The sequence below is a fragment of the Bos taurus genome, chromosome 18, assembly GCF_002263795.3.
Source record: "Bos taurus isolate L1 Dominette 01449 registration number 42190680 breed Hereford chromosome 18, ARS-UCD2.0, whole genome shotgun sequence".
Lineage (NCBI taxonomy): Eukaryota > Metazoa > Chordata > Mammalia > Artiodactyla > Bovidae > Bos > Bos taurus.
Window position 1 is genome coordinate 6,592,061 of NC_037345.1, and position 19,935 is coordinate 6,611,995.

Consider the following 19,935-nt stretch of genomic DNA (forward strand, 5'->3'; position numbering starts at 1 on the left):
GAGCAAACACAACAATGCCTGTTCACACTCAAAGGGTCGACTTGTGTGGGGTCCTTGGAAACCCAGAAGTTAACATTGGCAGTTTCTATCAAGGCTGACTCCACTAGAACTGTCAGGAGGGGTTGAAAGATTTACCCAACTTAAATCCTTTCCATGACCTTCTGGTCTACCATTGTTCTCTGACCTACCACGGACCAAAATAAGCATTCTGTTTGTCAAATTCACGGCTAGCCATTGTGCAAGAGTCCTGCTGTACTCAGGAAAGATCTTCAGGAACGATTATGGCAAATCCCCTGTTACTGTTGGTTGTCTCTTGTTTTTGCTCAGAACCTTGCTCAACTCTCAGTCCTGTCTGTCTTTCCTTTTAAGTCTTCTCAGTGTCCTTTTTGAAATAAGGTGAGTGATTCTGGATTTACAAAATGATATATGGGATTGGTATCATTTTTTAACAGAGAGAGAATAATTACGGGATTCGCCTTGTTCCAGAGACTGCAAGATACAAGAGTAGAGGGATCTCACGCTGTCATCATGATGACCTGCCAAATGTTATGTCCACAAGGAAACTGAGATTCAGAGAAGTCACTTCACTTGTCCCAGGCTGCACAAACAGCAAACAGTGGAGATGAAATTTAAAACTTTTCAGAGCTTAACCCCAATCTACTCATTGAATCACTTTTTTTTTTTTTTTAATAAACACCTGTGGGGTTTTGTTTGCTGGCCACAGCTCTGAGTGAGTTTTTCCATGGTGGCAGAAAGTCAGGGACAGTCATAGCACTAATCCAGCAGGAAGGAGAAAGAGCTCCGTGCCTCTTTAGGGGTTGAGAAGACAGATTGATGGGCCAGAAATTAGAAAATACCTGCTCATCAGAGAGGAGACTTTATGACAGAGTTGTAGTAAAATCAGCCTGCAGAGATTTCCTTCTGGTGGGAAAAGTTAATGTTCTTTATCTTAAAAATATAAAATCAATTCCATTACATTACATCACTGAAGGTAGAATTTCTTTTTAGGTGTACCCAGAGATGGTCGTCTGCATCTCTGAAAAGTGAAAAATTCTGCTAAAATCACCAAGCCCTGGCATTCTGGAAGATACTGAGCTTTCCAAATACTCCTATTCACAACATATCTTCTACTGGAAACATGAAGGGTCTCCCTTGAATCCTAGAGTTTGCTCTAGCCAAATCTGAGTCCCTGCAACCCAGCAGAGACTGCTCCCAGTCGTATCCTCTTTAGCCAACAAGAATTGCTGAGAGATTTGTTAATTTCCAGAATCTGGAGTAGCTACATATTAATTGCATTTAATTACCCAAGACTAGAGACGATCAAATATCTTGTAGGTACTTTGAGTTACGTTTAAGTACCTAAATAATGCAAATTTCCCTTCTGGAAAGCTTAACGAGTCCACGGTCCTATCTAATGGGGGCTATTCCTTTGCTGCTGTGAAAAGAAGTTTTCCTATCGGCACTGGAGTGTCAGGTAACCAAATAATCCTTCTTGCCCCAGCAGACAGCTTTTGGCCCTAAGCAATCTGTGAATAATTAAGCAATGAGTCCAGCTGCAAGTTCTAAAGTATTCAACATTTAATACAGGTTAAGTAACATTTCTTCCTCCCATTGGAGAAGGGTGGACCAGACAAACTCATTGTCTAGACCTGGTGCCTCTTTTCTCAAACTCATCTGATGCTTCATATCAATCATATAGTGATTACCTTGCTCACATACCAATGCTTAAGAACTGCTCCCCACTCCCAAATGTAAGTTGGTGCAGCCACTATGGAAAACAGTGTGAAGTTTCCTCAGAAAACTAAAAATGTAACGTCATATGAGCCAACAATCCCATTCCTAGGCATATATATCTGGACGAAACTACAATTCAAAAAGACACACGCACCCCAGTGTTCACTGCAGCACTGTTCACAACAGCAAGACGTGGAAGCAACCTGAGTGTCCACTGAGAGAGGAATGGATAAAGAGGATGTGGGACAGACATACGACGGAACACTACTCAGCCATAAAAAGAACAAAATGATGCCATCTGCAGCCACACGGACACAACTAGAGACCATCACTCTAAGTGAAGGAAGTTAGAGAAAGACAAGTCCCATGCGACATCACTTACTTGTGGAATATAAACTGTGGCAGAAATGAACCTGTTTATGAAGCAGACTCACAAACATAGACAACACATGTGTGGTTGCTAAGGGGGAGGCATGGGGGGCGGGGTGGAGTGGGAGTTTGGGGTTAGCAAAAGCAAACTATTATTCGCAGAGTGGATAAACAAGGTCCTACTGTGTAGCACAGGGAACTAGTGTAATATCCTGGGACAAACCATAATGAAAAATATTTAAAAGAATATGTATATGCTTTATAGGTTTGGTTCTTTAAGCAATTATGTATAAGAGATGAGCTCAAAAATACCCTCCTCAAGTAAGAACTGCCTCTCCCTTGACCAACGAAGGCCACAGGCTCAGGAAAACTTTATGATGGCAAAATCCCCCCATCTGCTGAGACAACAGAGGAGCTGAACAAGTTTGGTTAGAGGGTTTGATCCTGGTTTACTGGAAGACTCCAGGTTCTGTCCTCATTTGCCCAGCATTTGCTGGGGGCCTTGGGTGGCTCCTGGCATAGCCCTAAGGCTCATGCAGTTCCCCTGTAACATAAGAGGACTGGGCCATCTGACGTCTAAGACGCTTGCAGACCTCAGGGTCTATGTATTTGCGACAAAGTACAAAAAAACCTGAAACTGTTCTTAATCATAATGGGAACAGAGCAAACGAGAACCAGCACAAGAGATTGAAGAGGTGGTGAAGAGCCAGCCCTGGTGGTGAAGAGCCAGAGTTCAAGTTCTGCCTCTACTACTTACAGCTTATATAACCACAAGGTACTCCCCTTCTCTTAACTTCCCGTTCTTTTTTTGTAAAAAAATATTCAGTAATACTCCATGACTTGTAGGATGGAGGTCAGCATTAACTCTCATAAATCTGAAGCATTTGGTAGAGTTCTGAGATCATTAGAATGAGCTCTCGATTGCAGACTCCAAATAAAAATGAAAAAAGCATCTGGCACACACCTGTATCTCAGGTGTCTGCTGCCGTGGGCTGTTTTCTTTGGTCTGTCCATCCTCTTCTTGACGGGCTCCTTAACTTTTTCTCCTGTAAGCCTCTCAGATCTCCATCTTCTGTCTGAAAAGCAATGCCAGTATATTTGTTAATTGTTCAAAGTACGGCTATCGAAGATTTTTCTGTAGTCTACAGAACTCAGAGCAGGTCTTTCACTGGACATCAGTGGAGGCATTTGTCTATGCTGTATATGTGCTGACCTCAAACTGGTCTCCCCACAGCTTTTACATATACTCCCCAGGCTATTCTACACACTGTACCCAACTATTGCATCCGTCTAAAGTGCAACTCTCTTTAATAGCTTCCCTGATTTTATTTATTGATAAATCAGAGATTCTTAACACAGTCCTGCTTGTTCCAAACCTTGTCAATTTCACTAGACTCACTCTGTGTCTCTACTTTTCCCAAGGATAAACTTTCTCTTGGAACCTTGAAAACATCATGCTCTTCTGTGTATCAGGACCATTGACACAATACTTCAGTCACCTGAAACTTCAGCTCACTCCATGTAAACTCTTGCACTTCACTGGTAGCCCAGCTCGAAATCTTCTTCCTCCAGGAAGTCCTCCTTATCTTACTTAATTGAAATATAATTGGTTTACAATGTTGTGTTAATTTCAGGTGTACAGCACATTCAGTTATATATATATATATGTATATGTGTGTGTTTCTGTGTGTATATATATGAATGTGTGTGTGCTCCATCACTTCAGTCATGTCCTACTCTCTGCGACCCTATGGACTGTAGCCCTTCAGGGTCTTCTGTCAATGGGATTCTCCAGGCAAGAATACTGGAGTGGGTTGCTTCTCGACCCAGGGATTGAATTCATGCCTCCTGTGTCTCCTGCATTGCACTCAGATTCTTTACCACTGAGCCACCAGGAAGCCCTATTAGATATGGATATATACAGATATATAGATAGATAGATAGATATACAGAGGATGAGATGGTTGGATGACATCACCAACTCAATGGACATGAGTTTGAGCAAGCTCCGGGAATTGGTGATGGACAGGGAGGCCTGGCGTGCTGCAGTCCACGGGGTCATAAAGAGTCGAACACAACTGAGCAACTGAACTGAACTGATACATACACACACACACACACACACACACACATACACACATTCTTCTTCAGATTATTTTCCCTTATAGCTTATTATAAGATATTGAGTACAGTTCCCTGTGCTATACAATAGGCTCTGTTGGTTATCAACTTCACATATCAGTTCAGTTCAGTTGCTACAAAACAGCGACCATCAGTGATGGTCGAACTACAGGATGGTGGAGTAGAAGGACGTGTGCTCATCTTCTGCGAGAACTCCAAAATTACAACTCTCTGCTGAACAACCATCAACAGGAGAATGTTTGCTCCCACCAAAAAAAGATACTCCATATCTAAGGGCAAAGGAGAAGCCCCAGCAAGATGGTGGGAGGGGTGAAATCGCGTTTAGAATCACACCCCACACCTGCCAGAGACACTTGTAGGGATCATACAAAACCTTGTGTGTGCCAGGAGACCCTACAGAGACTGAGCCAGACCTGCCTTTGAGTGTTTGAGTGTCTCCTGTGAACATATGGGTCAGCAGTGGCCTGCTGCAGGGACAGGGGTTCTGGGTGCAGCAGACCTGGGTATGGCATAAGCCCTCTTTGAGGAGGTCGTCATTAACCCCACCATAGAGCCTCCAGAACTTCCCCAGGACTGGGAAACAGACTCCTGGAGGACACCAACAAAACCTCGTGCACCAGGACCCGGGAGAAAGGAGCAGTGGCCCCACAAGAGACTGTCCCAGACTTGCCCGTGAATGTCCAGGAGTCTCTGGCAGAGGTGGGGGTCAGCGGTGGCCTGCTGCAGGGTCAGGGGCGCTGAGTGCGCAGTGCGTCATGGAACCTTCTGAAGGAGGTCGCCATTATCTTCATTACCTCCACCATAGTTTGGTCTCAGGTCAAAGAGCAGGGAGGGAACACAGCCCTGCCCATCAACGGAAAATTGGATTAAAGATTTACTGAGCATGGCCCCGCCCATCAGAACAAGACCCAGGTTCCCCCTCAGTCAGTCTCTCCAATCAGGAACTTTACATATAGTTGTGTGTATATGTTAATTCAAACTCCTAATTTATTCTCCATCTATCCAAGACAAGATGAAGACTTCATAAATGTGCTCATAAGAGGCCTGCACTGTTTAACTCCCTTTTTTAAGAAAGCAGTCATGCACTTCCCCAGCGGTCCAGTGGTAAAGAATCCATCTGTCAGTGCAGGGTACATGGGTTCAATACCTGGTCTGCGAAGATTCCATCTGCCACGAGGCAACTAAGCCCGTGTGTCACAACTACTGAGTCCGTGCTCTCAAACAAGAGAGTCACGGCAATAAGCCCAGCACCACAATGAGAGAAAGCCCACATACAGCAGAGAAGCCCTAGTGCAGCCAAAAATAAATTAATGTTTTAAAAAAGCAATCATTACAAGTGAAATGTATGGTGCAATCTGTAACCTGATGTCTCTCCTTTCCTCCTCCCCATGTAAGTTTCAGGTTCAGACTGGGCATTTCCACAGCTGCATTCACACTGCCCAATCCAGTGCCAGCACACAGTAGGTATTCAGTAACGTTTTGAACAGATGACCAACTATTAGAATGAAGATACACACATACCAAAAGGAGGCCCTGCAGACTGTAGTGCAAGATGCGGAGTTGGCTGCCCATAAATTATTCACAGGGTTAGACATTTGACAGGAACAAAACGATCCTGAGATCCTGAGAGGCTCCAGGATGTACAGTTGTTGAAATGTCACCTTTAAGACGTGGGTATTGATTTACAGTTTGCATTCTTAAGTACAGAGGATTCTGTACAAGCAGGGGGAAAAAAATCCAATTTCTGCATCTCAGTGAAGGAGACGGCTAAGTCACGTTCGGTATCATCTGTCAGAAGGTTGTGGGGTGTGTGTGTGTGTGTGTGCCCATTTAAGAGTTTTACACTGACTGGCTTTCTTGGAGGTAATACGAAAAAAGCTTTAGACGTATTTTTTTTCAGCAGAGATTAGTTTTTCCTGCTTCAATACTTCAACTGAATGGACGCACACAGCAGTGTGCTTGTATTTAGCTTCTTCTGCTCAGCATAATGTTTTGAGAGTTCATCCAGGTTGCAATGTGTTAGTAGTCCTTACCTCTGGAGTATGGCTGTATCACAGTTTATCTGTTTCATGCTGATGAACATCTGGGCTCTCTGCACGGTTATTTACTGATGACGTGTGTGTAAATATTCTCTTGCTGTGTATATATGCTTTCATTTCTTTGGGTTAACATCTAAGAGGGATATTTCTGGGTCGTGGGGTGGGTGTAGGCTTACTTTCATGATATTGCTGGACTGATTTTCAAGGTGATTTGTACCATTTTGCACTCCCACTGGGTCCACATCAACATCTGGCATGGCCAATCTCTTTTATTTTACCATTCTAGTGGGTGTGTAACATTATATCATGGTTTTAATTTGTATTTTCTTGATGACTAATCTTGAACATTTCTTCATGTGCTTCATTTGATATTTTTCTTTGTTACATTCTTATTAGAGTTTTAGATTTTAAATGGTGTCATTTATCTTTTAAATACTGAGTTTCAGCAGTTGTATATATGTGTATATAACTTGAATATGAATCCTAAGGCAGGTGTATGTATTAAAACTATTTTCTCCAAGTCTGAGTCTTGCTTATTTACTTTTTAAAGGAAGTTATCTTTTGAAGCTAATTGCTTAATTAAGTTGAAGTCCATTTTTACCATTGTTTCTCTTATGATTAGTACTTCCTGTGTTCTACGAAACCTTTGCTCACTTAAATGTTGTGAAGATATTCTCCTAGTTTCTTTACAGAAACTTTATAGTTTTAGCTTTTATGTTTAGGCCAGTGAAGCTTTCGCCAATTGATTTTTGTCTATGGTGTAAGATATGAGTCAGAGTTCTTTTTTCTTTTTTTTTTCTTCATCAGATCAGATCAGATCAGTCACTCAGTCGTGTCCGACTCTTTGTGACCCCATGAATTGCAGCACGCCAGGCCTCCCTGTCCATGACCAACTCCTGGAGTTCACTCAGACTCATGTCCATCGAGTCAGTGACGCCATCCAGCCATCTCATCCTCTGTCGTCCCCTTCTCCTCTTGCCCCCAATCCCTCCCAGCATCAGAGTCTTTTCCAATGAGTCAACTCTTCGCATGAGGTGGCCAAAGTACTGGAGTTTCAGCTTTAGCATCATTCCTTTCAAAGAAATCCCAGGGCTGATCTCCTTCAGAATGGACTGGTTGGATCTCCTTGCAGTCCAAGGCACTCTCAAGAGTCTTCTCCAACACCACAGTTCAAAAGCATCAATTCTTTGGTGCTTAGCTTTCTTTATGGTCCAACTCTCACATCCATACATAGCCACAGGAAAAACCACAGCCTTGACTAGACGAACCTTTGTTGGCAAAGTAATGTCTCTGCTTTTCAATATGCTATCTAGGTTGGTCATAACTTTCCTTCGAAGGAGTAAGTGTCTTTTATTTTCATGGCTGCAGTCACCATCTGCAGTGATTTTGGAGCCCAGAAAAATAAAGTCTGACACTATTTCCACTGTTTTCCCATCTATTTCCCATGAAGTGGTGGGACCGGATGCCATGATCTTCGTTTTCTGAATGTTGAGCTTTAAGCCAACTTTTTCACTCTCCACTTTCACTTTCATCAAGAGGCTTTTGATTTCCTCTTCACTTTCTGCCATAAGGGTGGTGTCATCTGCATATTGAGGTTATTGATATTTCTCCCGGCAATCTTGATTCCAGCTTGTGTTTCTTCCAGTCCAGCGTTTCTCATGATGTACTCTGCATATAAGTTAAATAAACAGGGTGACAATATACAGCCTTGACGAACTCCTTTTCCTATTTGGAAGCAGTCTGTTGTTCCATGTCCAGTTCTAACTGTTGCTTCCTGACCTGCATACAAATTTCTCAAGAGGCAGGTCAGGTTTTCTGGTATTCCCATCTCTTTCAGAATTTTCCACAGTTTATTGTGATCCACACAGTCAAAGACTTTGGCATAGTCAATAAAGCAGAAATAGATGTTTTTCTGGAACTCTCTTGCTTTTTCCATGATCCAGCAATTCCATGTTGGCAATTTGATCTCTGGTTCCTCTGCCTTTTCTAAAACCAGCTTGAACATTAGGAAGTTCACGGTTCACATATTGCTGAAGCCTGACTTGGAGAATTTTGAGCATTACTTTACTAGCGTGTGAGATGAGTGCAACTGTGTGGTAGTTTGAGCACTCTTTGGCATTGCCTTTCTTTCTTTCTTTTTTTTTTCTTCATACAGACAAACTTTTTCACCACTGAAATGCATTGCTGAAAACTTGTTGAAAATTGACCATTCCTAATTATTTTACATTTGACTATTTTGTTTAGATTATTTACACCCATTGTATGTGTATGGTAAAAATATCACATAATGATGTGCTACTGTGTATCTCTTTTCAACTTTGTGTTCACTGATGTCAAACCGGTAGCTTGAAATCAGCCACGTTGGGAGTATTTCCACCATGAAAAGAGGCAAACACTACTAATCATGGCTCAATTTACTGTGATTTTGTTTCTCCAGACATATGAAAATGCTGGAAACAATGTTAATAATACAGATTAACCTTCGAATCATGTCTCAAACTGTGACTGTGAATGGTACAAAAATTTGACTGACATTCTTCCCATATTCGAAAGCTACTATTTGAGTCAGCAAGATAGTCACACGTATCATTAAAGAATCAGTAAACTTCTAGCAAACATCCTTCACCTTCATCTTTTCATTAACATACATGAAAATACCAAGCCACATTCTCACCGTGGGAACTCCCCTCACTTTCTTGTTTCAGCAGGAGGTACGCCACGGATAGCCGGGCAAGAATACCAAGAGAAAGGTTTATACACTGCGGGCTGCTGTGTGGACTTGATTATCAAGATGATGTTCAAGGCGCTGGTCAGTTTGGAGAAATATGAGGAAAAAAAAAACTTCCTGGGGGAGGGGGGCCTCTGCTGGCTTTGAAGGAGGAGGCCAGCGGCCAGTGTCCCAGGAGCACAGCCCGCTGAAGGCCCCTCGAGAAGAAGCACACAGCTGCGGAGGCGGTCCTGGAAAGGTCCTCCCTCCAGAGGGAACAGGGCTTGGCAGGGCAAGGCTAACGGCAGGGAGCGAAGCAGAGAGAGCTGGACTGAAGTAATTCTGCGAATTCCAAACTGTGGAGTTTGTACCTGTATCAGAAGGCTGCAGGGAGCCCGCGAAGAGCAAGGGACTCACATGGCTAGAGCTGCATTTTCTGGCAGTCAACCTGGTGGTGTGGGTACGACTGACTGGAGAAGAAAGACTCGAGTTAGGAGAAGCCAGAAGATAATTAGGGTACGGGCAGAAACAGGTGACAGAGGCCCAGACTGAGCCAGCGGCCATCAGAACAGAAAGGAGATGAGTAACGGAAGAAATATCTCCTGGGTAGAAGGAACCGCACTTGGAAGAATAATTCTACTTTAAATGTTTTTATTTTTTAAATTTTATTTAATCAATAATTTTTATTTTTTGTGGCACTTTGAGGGACTTGGGAGGTGTCAGTGAATCGGAAACGTGTAAAATAAGGAGACTGAGGGATAGTGCTATGGAATCTATACATAAATCCTAATTTTTCTTCATCTGCAGGATTTGGGGTGATTGAGAGTGTTTTTCACTCCAGTGATTACTTATATATTTTAGTTAATATATATCTTAACACTTATTTACCACTTCCTTTCTAGGGCGTTGCTATTTAATAAAAGGAATAATATAAAGGCTGTTTTTTTTTTTTTTTTAAAGCAGAAATATTCAAAGAAGGCTCTCTGTTTGCCTTTGAGTACATCTGGCGAGGTGGCTCTAGGCCATGAAGACTTGAGCAAGCCTGGGGTCCTGTCCTGTCACTGAGCTTTCAGGTTTTGTCTTGTTTACTTGGAATACAGGGCAAGTATTATAGAGACCACTTCATCCTCAGGAGCCGTTGGAAACCAGGCAAGCACAGTTCTCAAAAACAGAGGAGATTATTTTAAACATGATCTCTTTTTAGAAAGTATGTATATTAGGATACTCTAGAAGTCTTAGAAGTTTGCTTAGGGGAAAAACCCTAGGGCTCCCCTGATGGCTCAGTGGGTAAAGAATCTGCCTGCAATGCAGGGAGACACAGGAGAAGTGGGTTCGATTCCTGGGTCAGAAGATCTGCTGGAGGAGGGCATGGCAACCTACTCCAATATTCTTGCCTGGAGAATCTCATGGACAAAGGAGCCTGGCGGGCTACAGTCCAAAGGGTTGCAAAGAGTTGGACATGACTGAAAGACTATACATGTTCACAGGCAATAGAAATTACCCCCTGGGGTTGGTGTGATAGTCAAGTGAGAGGACAGGGGTAAAGCATTTAAGAACAGTATCTGCTCTATGAGAGTGAGTAGTAGCTCAGTGATGATGATCATGATGATTCCTGTTTACAATAGCCCCTTAATGCATGATAAAATTTTAATTAGCACCAGTCATACAATAAATGCTCAATAAATTATAACCTTTCTAAGTACATAAGGTGAAAATCTTTCTGCTTCAGCCTTCAGAGATAATCATAATAAACATCACAGTCAATATGTATACATGTATATGTGGATATATAAGCTTATGCTAACAAAGAGGAATGAGACCACACTACACATATTGTTCTGTGACTTCGCTGCTTCACTTAAATTTTAAAAACTGTTTACCATACAAATATGCCCGACTGATTTCTGACAAAGTTGCAGAAGCAGTTCAATGGATGTAAAGACAAGTGGGGGCGGAGCTTTTGTTGAAAAGATAAAAGCCTTTCAACAAACGGGGCTGGAGCCACGGCACATCCAGGGGCAAAGAAAAGAATTCTGACCTCAACTTCAGAACTTATACAAAAATTAACTTCCAGTGGATCAGGGTTGCAGGTGGAAAACTTATAAGTGTAGAACTTTAAAGAAAATAATATGAGAAAATTAGGGTCTAGGTGCATCAAGGAGAGCCAAAGAGATTTGATACCAAAAGTTTGGTCCACAAAACGAACAACTGATACATTGGATCCCAGCAAAATTAAGACCTTTTTGTTTGTGAGAGATCCCACTTAACGGATTAAAAGGAAAGCTATGGCTTGAGAGAAGAGAGTCTGTCACATATCCAACAGAAGATTAGTTTCTAGAATATATAGAACCTTCAAAACTCAATAGTAAAAAAAAAAGCATTCAAATTTAAAAAAATAGATGGAAGTCGTGAATACTGATTTTTCCAGTAGTCATATAAAGAGAGATGTGAGAGTTGGACCATAAGGAAGGCTGAGCACTGAAGAATTGGTGCTTTCAAATGGTGATGCTGGAGAAAACCCTTAAGAGTCCCTTCGACATCAAGGAGATCAAACCAGTCAATTCTAGAGGAAATCAACCCTGAGTATTCAATGGAAGGACTGATGCTAAAGCTGAAGCTCGAATACTTTGGTCACCTGATGCTAAGAGCCAACTCACTGGAGACCCTGATGCTGGGAAAGATTGAGGGCAAGAGGAGAAGGGGACGACAGAGGATGAGATGACACCACTGAATCAATGGACATGAGTTTGAGCAAACTCCAGGAAATGGTGAAAGACAGGGAAACCTGGTATGCTGCAGTCCATGGGGTCACAGAGAGTCAGACACGACTGAACAACAGCGACATGCTGGACATGCCACTGAGGAGGAGATACAGACGGCAGATAAACACGTGAAAAGACGTGCAGCTTTACTAGTCATTGAGTATGCTGAGTCAGTGCAATTTAAAACCACAATGCGATATTGCCACACACCTACCAGAATGGCCAAAGTAACAAATAGTAACACCACCAAATGCTAGTGAGGGTGGAGAGAAATGGAACGCTCAGACACCATCAGCAGGGATGGGAAATGATATAACCACTCAAGATTGGTTTGCCCCCTTCTACACAACTAAATATGCAATTGTCATATGACCCAGTCATTACATTCCTGGATATTTATCCAGAAAAATGAAAATGGATGTTCACACGAAAACCCGCACATGAATATTCAGAGCAACTTTATTCATCATAGCTCCAACCTAGAAGCAACCTAATTCACCTTCAGACAAACCAGATCATCCACACCATGGAATGTTACTCAGCGGTAAAGAATGAAGAATTGATTCATCCACCAGCCTGGATGAATCCAGGTAATTACGCTGAGTGAAAGCTAAGTGAACAAAGCCAGCGCCAAGAGGTCATATACTGTATGATTCCATTTGTACAGCATTCTTTTTCTCTCTCTTTATAAAATTTATTTTTAATTGATAGACAATTGATTTACAATATTGGTTTGATTTCTGCCATACATCAACATGAATTAGGTATACATATGCCCCCTCTCCAGAGCCTCCCTCCCATCTCCCACCCCTTCCCACCCCTCTAGGTTGTCACAGAGCCCCGGGTTGAGTTTCCTGAGTCATACAGCAAATTTCCATTGGCTATCTATTTTACATATGGTGGTATGCATGTTATTCTCTCTATTTGTCTCGCCCTCTCCATCCTCCCCATCTCCTTTGTCCATTAGTCTTATACAGCATTCTTGAAGAGAGGAACATACAGAATCAGAGGGTGGGTGAGTTGCTGCCAAGGGCCAGGCATGAGACAGAGAGGGGAGATTGTGAAAGGGCAGGTCAGGGGGACCTTGTGGTCGTGGCGTTGTTCTGAATCTTGACTGTGGTGTTGGATACAGGACTCCCCTCATGCAACAGGACTGCATAGAACCCATGAGTAAAACTGGGGATGTTTGAGAATCAGCGGACTATAGCAACATCAGTATCCTGGTTGTGAGATTACACTGTAATTTTGCAAGGTGCTATCAATGAGGGAAACAGGGTAACATCTAATGGGCTCTCACTGCATTCCTTCCTGCAACTACCTGATAAGTTACAGTTTTCTCAAAATAAAATGTTTAATTGGGAAAAAAGGGAATATCATAAGCAGTTAGCCAAACAAAACAAAAACGAATGGTTTCGCTAAGGGTCTGACCATTTTGACTGTGTGCCCTTTCTTTTTCTTTTAGGCACTCATTAGTCAATCATGGGAGAAGGCAATGGCACCCCACTCCAGTACTCTTGCCTGGAAAATCCCATGGACAGAGGAGCCTGGTGGGCTGCAGTCTATGGGGTCACTAGGAGTCGGAGACGACTGAGTGACTTCACTTTCACTTTTCACTTTCACGCATTGGAGAAGGAAATGGCAACCCACTCCAGTGTTCTTGCCTGGAGAATCCCAGGGACAGGAGCCTGGTGGGCTGCCATCTCTGGGGTCGCACAGAGTTGGACACGACTGAAGTGACTTAGCAGCAGCAGCAGTCAATCATGAATTGGCCAGACTCTACCTATTATTATAAATGATTCCAACAAGTCCTGTGGGGACATTGCAGCCTGAACGCTGTGGATGGGAATGGTCTTTGAAGAAACTGGGTTAAAGATCTGGAACCAGAGTTGTGCTCTTAACAAGTCCATTGAGTGGGGACCTCATTGCACGTCCCCTGGGAAGGGTAATGAAACATGAAGATGAAGGTGACCAGTACCTTCCTCAGGAAGGCCCCTCTGGGTCATGGACGTCCTTCACCAGGAGAGTCAAGACTGGAGCAGCCCCCCTCTCATTGGGAAATTCAAGCCCATTATCTCTTACTGGGGAGGCAGTAATGACCGTCACGGAAGGAGACCTCAATTTAAGCAAACAGCTGTTTTTCCTTGACAACAGAAGGGTAAACAGGGCTCAAGTTGGTTCTTAGCGAAGTGATCCATGGAAAGATCATTTAAACAGAGTCTCTCATTGAGCACAGCGAGGAAATCATGCAACCTCCCTCCCTAGCCCTGCCCCGGTGATGCCCTGTCAAAGAAACCTGCCTCTCTGGGGGCCTCGCAAAGTCACGGGACTCCATCCTTGGCCGCCCTGGTTTCCAGGCCTGTGGACCAGCCGCCGATCCTGGACCTGGGCTCTCCCTTAGGAGAGCGATTTGGAGCCCCAGAGCCTGTGTGGTTTGTCTGGAGGGAGTCTCTTCGTCCTACCCTTCCCCGATTATCTAGCACTTAACAGGTGACCCTGCAGTCAATGGCACCGTGAAGGGTCTAAGTATTAACATTCTTCAATGTGCTCCTGGCCCTTGCAGGGGAGAGGACTTGTCTACAGCACTGGAGGGCTGTGCAAAGCCTCAGCGCTGTTGACAGTCAGCTGTGATTTTCCATCAGCTGCATCTCATTATCCCTTCAGGGCTCCCTCTGCCTATCCACGGGAAACAATGTGTAATCACTTGCAACTGATTGCAAATCACTCTGCCCGGCTTGTGTGAGCAAGCCTCGGCCCCGCCACGTGGTCCAGACTGCCACGCGGGTCCCTGCACCCTGGGGCCCCTCACTGCCCCCAGAGTGGGGCTCCGGGGCACCTGGAGCACAATGGCCCCTCTTTCTCCCCGGGATGGAGGTGGGGAGGAAGGGGGCTGGATAGATCAGGACACTGGCTAATCACGAACCCCAAGAAATGACAGACTCAGGTTCAGAATGGTTATTTTGTGGATCAGTTTTCAGAGATAGAAAGGCAGCCATGCCTGTTCCCTTCATGGAGAATTAGACAGATTTGAGGATTCTAGAATGAATAACTGGGTGGAAGTATGGGCCACAGTTTCAAAATAGAGGCAGTAGATCATATTTACCATAGAACTCAGACATCTAAGGTGCTCAGATCCAATTCAAGTCCTGATTCTGACAGTTACTACCTGTGTGACATTGGACAAGTCACCTAATCCCTTTCAGTCTCAGTTTCTCATCTGTAAAATGGGAATAATAGCAATACCAAGCTCAGGGTATATACAGGGAAGGTACACAGGGAAGAAGTGTCTGCTTGTAATCTGTTCACCGTGACCATGATCTATATCTTTGCATATTGAGATTTTCTTCTATGATTTAAGATGACATTTTCTATTTTTTATCATAGAATTATGTATACTTTTGTTAGATTTTTCCCCGAAGTATTTATTATTTAGTTGCCATTGTAAATCATACCAATTTAATAATGCATTTGGTAATTATGTTCAATAAGAATTGTACAATTGATTTGTGTGTACTGGACTTGAGTCTAGCAACTTTGGTGAACTCTCTTATTAGTTTCCATACTTTATGTCTGAAATGCTTTTAAACATGAGTGAGTTGAGGGGTGAGGGAGGGAAGGATTGGGAGTTTGGGTTTAGCGGATGCTAACTATTATATTTATATATAGGATGGATAAACGGAAAGGTCCTACTGTGTAGCATAGGGAGCTATTGATATATTCAATATCCTGTGATAAACCATAATGGAAAATAATAATATGAAAAAGTATAACCGAATCACTTTACTGTACAGCAGAAATCAACATTGTAAACCAACTATATTTTAGTAAAACTTATATATATATATTATGAAAGTGGGGTTGGGGAAAGCCAAAATGTCAAACTACTTACATCTAGATGGAAGGACTACCGGTGAGCTCTTTTCTACTTTTCTACTTCTGTATACCCTTCAATACTTAAAATTTTTGTACAATAGGTATCTCCTCCTTAACAACTGAAAATTATTAAATTACAGCAGTACTGATAACAGTCCCCTTTTGACGAACACCTATACTCAGCAACCATATGCTAAGTGCTTCATATACATAAGTTAATTTCATCTTGACAACAACCTAGCATAGAAGGAATTTCTTGTCACATTCCAAACAAGAAAACTGAGGCATAGATCACCCTGTGGAAATCATTACGTACCTACTAAATACTTGAGCTGGGTTTTATGGGACTCTTATTTTCCTAGACGAACTCAGAAGGACATTTTCTTGTGGAAGATTTCGCTTCACTGATCTCAAGCTACAGAGGGTTACATGGGTTAGTTTGTCATTGACATGGCTGTTTGCCCTTCTTGCTAGGCAGAGCCTCAAGGAATTGAGAGAAACAAGCTTTAGAAAGACCCCTGGGGGGATGGGCTCCAGCTCTGGGTGGGGGATGGGGTCTGCAGAGGATGAAGCCAGGCCTGGAAGCCAGCTACCTGGATTCTGATCTTAAAAATGAAAAGCTGTGTAGGCTGAGTGACGCCTTGGGAAGGTCAGACTGCTCTAATTTCCTCAAGGAGCGATGGCTCCTTATTCAGGAGACCAAGAGCCAGGCCCAACGATTTCAATATGAGAAGAAGGAAGCTTATTCCTTGAGGGTGAAGATTTGACCTTTGTCTTTGGTCTTCCCTAAAGGTCAATAATCACAAAGACGACTCGAAAGGTTTAAAGTGATCTAAACCCACCAGTGTGTTACAGAACAGGGGATGGAGACATGGGGTGATTGGAAGTCATTTATGGCCTTTGTAAATCTTTTTCTAGTGGATTAATGATCACTGGAATGTTAAAATACAACTTTTGGTAATTGCATCCAAGTCACGAGCAAGGCCCTCTAACTAGATAAAGCCCTAAGAGTCACCTCTTGAAGAACCTTTTACAACTGCCACCACCACGCTCAAGACCCCACAGTTGCAGCATATGCACCTCTGTCTCTCTCTGCCGGCTTTGTCCTCACCCAGCCCTCTCTGCCCCCCAGCACCCTTCTCTCCTTCCTGCGACTGTGTTATGATTTTGCAGCGAGGACCTCAGCACTTGTGCTTCGATTACAAAAAAAATTACATAACTGTATTGGAGTAAAGATGAATATAATCCTGACAGGATCCAGTATTATATATTTGTATTTATTTTTTTCTTCGATTTTAAAAGAAAGTATAATTAAAATTAATTAAAGGAAATTAAAATTAATTTAATAAAAATTAATGTTTAGAAATATTAAGTGAATGGACTGTGAGTCCTGACATAAGCTGTCCTGGGCCTGATGGCAAAGTCCGCCTTGCTCTTCCCTCCCTCTCTCCATCCATCCTTCGTCCCTTTCTCACTTCCTCCCTTCCTTCCTTATTTCTCTGTCTCTCTCTTTCTATTTTCTCTCCTTTCCTGCCTAGCCTTGGCATACTAAGGAAAATAAGTTTTCAGCTTCTCCTGTATCTTGCTTGCAATCATTTCTGTTTTATGAGGAAACAAAACGTTTCCTTCATTTTCCCTTAAAAAAAAAAACAAAACTGAAATCTAACTGTGAATCTAAATTTTTCCTGGAATCAGACAGGCTCTCCTACCCTTTCATAAGCATTTTACATTGTTGAGGTTTTTCTTCTTTGCAGCTCTACCGAGACACTACAAAAATTTATGATGAGCCTGGAAACATCCTTGAGCAATTATTCCTAACACCGGGTGCATCCAGCTTTCTTTGAGTTGAGGTATTCAGAGCCTCTGCTGGCAGCGTGGATGACATGGGGATACGAGAAATGAGGGCTGCGTGCCCTGTCTTGTCAGGAACACAAGGAACCCTGAGACGCCAGCTACTTCAGGGAGCCCATGAAGGCACCACGGTCTCCCTCTTGCTTCTCCGAGAAGCAGCTAGAATTTTGCAGCTGTTTTCCATTGCTCTTCGAAGAGCGTACATGCGTTCAGAAACAGCCCTTAGGAGTCAAGGGGGGTTCTTCTTCTTTGCTTTTCTTAAACATAACTTTCCCAGTATAGCACTGGACTCAACAGGAGGAAGTCAAAGTTACAAACTCGGCCCAAGGAATGGGGGGAGGCCTGGGGTCTGCTGAATTGCAGGACTGGATCTTTTGAGACTGGTGGGGCGCAGGGGTGGGGCGAGGAGGGTCACAGCTTGGCTGTTCTTGGCCTGGGGTTGGTGATTTATAATCTCAGAAAGTGCTCCAGGTTGGATGGAACAGACCATTTAATACTGTGTCTACACGAGGCCTGCCCCCAGGATGCCTCCTTCCACCGTCACGACGTAGGGACGATGGGCTCCCCGTGGTGGGGCTGCTTCTGAAGCGTGTACAGCCCACATGACCATGGACACAGGTTCCTACAGAACAGGAGCTAGAAATGAACCATGGTCAGAGATGTAAGAGCTTCCGTTATTCACATAACCCAGTGTCACCCTCCATTTCATACAGTTTCACCTCACGAGGGGGACTACGGAAGGAAATCCACACAGTCGTTGGTATAAGTTCCAGTGGATGTGGCCATTGAGTGAATAATCTGCGGAAAATGTGCACCACGTTTCTTGACTCAGTCTCCTGCCTTTGGCCCTTGTAGTAACAGAGACTCTTTATAAAGCCATGACAAGGAGCCAGCCAGTGTGACAAGTCAGGTCTGTGCAGATACTGCCCTGTAGAGACCTGTCAACGGCACTCAGGAGGAGGTATCATTGTCTCCTGTTCACTGCAAAAAAGTGAGTCTTAGAAGAGAAATGCGGGAGGGGGACATCCAGCCATTTTCCAATCTTAAGTCTTTGAGATTACTTGATTTCTAAATGGAACACTTAAGGATGAAAAAACAAAACACATTTCCACTTCCTGGAGGTACCTCAGTAATCATCCTCTCTTTCCCTACATGAGGATCTTCCTTCATAGCACTGCTAAAATGAACGTGTTTCCCCTTCACTAACAGCAAAGTGCCCTGGACTTGGACTTGGGATTTCAGGAGTGGGAAAATTTCTCCTCGCTACCTGCCGGCAGCTGGAAGAAGAGCAAAGGCAGAGGGCAACACTTCTTCCCAGGACAGAGCAAGGCTGCCTGGTTTTGTCCGTTCCAGGGACAAAAAAAAAAAAAAAAAAAAAAACCCTGGAAGGCCCGTCCACCCTGGAAGGTTGGTAACAGTATTATCCACTTAATGAATGGCGATTTGGGGCTTAAAAGGGCTGAGCAACTTCCCCAGGTTCACAGTGGTCAGGAGAAAGGGGGCGGGGTTTGCCAAGAGCCAACTCTGTCCATGTCTGGTCTCTGCGCTTTCCTGTCTGCTTCCTTGTCTGCTACCAGGGACTTGGCGAGGCTCCCCTTCTTCATCCGTGACACAGGGATTGACATCTTCCTTGTGCCCCTGTTGTGCTGTCGTGTGTTTTAAATACAGTATTATACACAATTACACCCGATGCATCACTTGACACACGGCTGGAAAGCAGTACGTGCCAACGGCTATGAAGTCAGAATGTCACATCCAAGGTGCCTGAAGATCTTTTATCTCCAGCACTGCTTCCTGCATCAAATGGGGACTTAAAGAAAACCTGACTACATTTTGATTGGCTGCTTTAAAAAGAGACACGGCCATGATGCACCTTGGCCAAGTGGAGCCAAATCTTGCTGTGTGCGACTCCGATTCAAGTTTAACTGTGTTGGTCCAAAGGAAATGCTGCTTTCTACTGTTGTTCAGTCGCTCAGTCATGTCTGACTCTTTGTGACCCCATGGATGCAGCACGCCAGGCTTCCCTGTCCTTCTCTATCTCCCAGAGTTTGCTCAAACTCATGCCCATTGAGTCAATGATGCCATCCAACCATCTCATCCGCTGTCCTCCCCTTCTCCTCCTGCCTTCAATCTTTCCCAGCATCAGGGTCTTTTCCAATGAGCTGGCTCTTTGCATCAGGTGGCCAAAGTACTGGAGCCTCAGCTTTAGCATCAATCCTTCCAATGAACATTCAGGGTCGATTTCCTTTAGGATTGGCTAGTTTGATCTCACTGCTGTCCAAGGAACTCTCCAGAGTCTTCTCTGTGGAATACAGAACCACAGTTCTATATTCCATGGATCTGATTTCCTTAAACTGACACTTAGGATGACATCGCCATTATGAAAACAGCAATGAGCTATTCCTGGCCTCTCTTCACTGAACACTTTTGATCTGTGCTCACATGGACTTATCTCTCTGTT

The 19,935-nt window shown here is 43.6% G+C and overlaps 1 long non-coding RNA gene across 1 annotated transcript in view; it reads right to left on the minus strand.

Annotated features, from left to right (window-relative positions):
- The window catches only part of LOC101902700 (uncharacterized), a 116,223-nt gene that overhangs the window by 36,153 nt on the left and 60,135 nt on the right, over window positions 1–19,935 (minus strand). Inside the window, exon 5 of the long non-coding RNA XR_001502288.3 lies at window positions 3,068–3,179. This is a non-coding gene — a long non-coding RNA (uncharacterized lncRNA). The remainder of the gene's footprint in view (window positions 1–3,067; window positions 3,180–19,935) is intronic.